This window comes from Triticum dicoccoides, chromosome 2A (assembly GCF_002162155.2).
Source record: "Triticum dicoccoides isolate Atlit2015 ecotype Zavitan chromosome 2A, WEW_v2.0, whole genome shotgun sequence".
In the NCBI taxonomy this organism is placed as follows: Eukaryota; Viridiplantae; Streptophyta; class Magnoliopsida; order Poales; family Poaceae; genus Triticum; species Triticum dicoccoides.
In genome coordinates, this window is record NC_041382.1 from 677,212,542 (window position 1) to 677,213,472 (window position 931).

Below are 931 nucleotides of genomic sequence, written 5' to 3' on the forward strand. Positions count from 1 at the left end.
ACCCACCCACACTCAAAAAATGAAGAAAACAAAACCCAACTTCGACCTTCAAGGGAGGTCGAAGGAAACATAGGAGGCGGTTTAATTGCCACAGAGATGTGTGCCATCAGATGCGCTCGCTGAATCGTGTTATGTTCTCAAGTGATACCCATGGCCTTTTGAAGTGATGCCCATTATTTACCAGTTTCAAGCCTCAACCTTTAATCAAGGTCATGCCAAGACATATTTTCTCCCCTCGGTTTGGAACCCGTCCACGCGCACGGTGAAGTGTCAAAGCTAGCTCCGCATGCAGCACATCGGCACACAGCTAGCTGTATACCACGGCACGGCATGGCAGCAGCACATCAGTGAAGTAGGGTGTGGATTGGGGCTGCATGGACATGTGGCCAACAAACAGCCGTACGGCCGGTGCAGGGGTAAACGGTAAAGAAGGTACAGCTCGGATCGCCACCCTGTATCTATCTACAAGTTGCCGATGGTGACGAGCCCGACGACCCAGCTCGATCCATCGCTTCGCTATCCGCTCCGCTCCGCATCCACGGAGTCATGCCAGCACCTGACCCACTTGATCACAATATACACAAGTCAACTAAGATCCTGCTGTCTTGCAAAGAATTCGTCCAAAGCGCACCCTCAGCGGCGCTCGCAAGCAAGAAAATGTTAGACAAGGACGCGAAGGGATGCAACAAGCGGGCATCCCGCGTAGTTCCCGCATATGTAGAGAGTTAAGTTCGGACTGAACTACAACGAGCGGAGCAATTATAAGTAACAAAAATCAATCGCAATAGCTAGATTTCCGTCGATTGAATTTTCAAAGTTGGCTCAGTCAATTTTGGTCGAAGGGAGAAACAACCAAAGGTGAGGACGAAACTCGTTGGAGGGGAGGAAGAAGCACGTTGGGCAGGCTACCCCAGTATCTATCTTAAAGTTT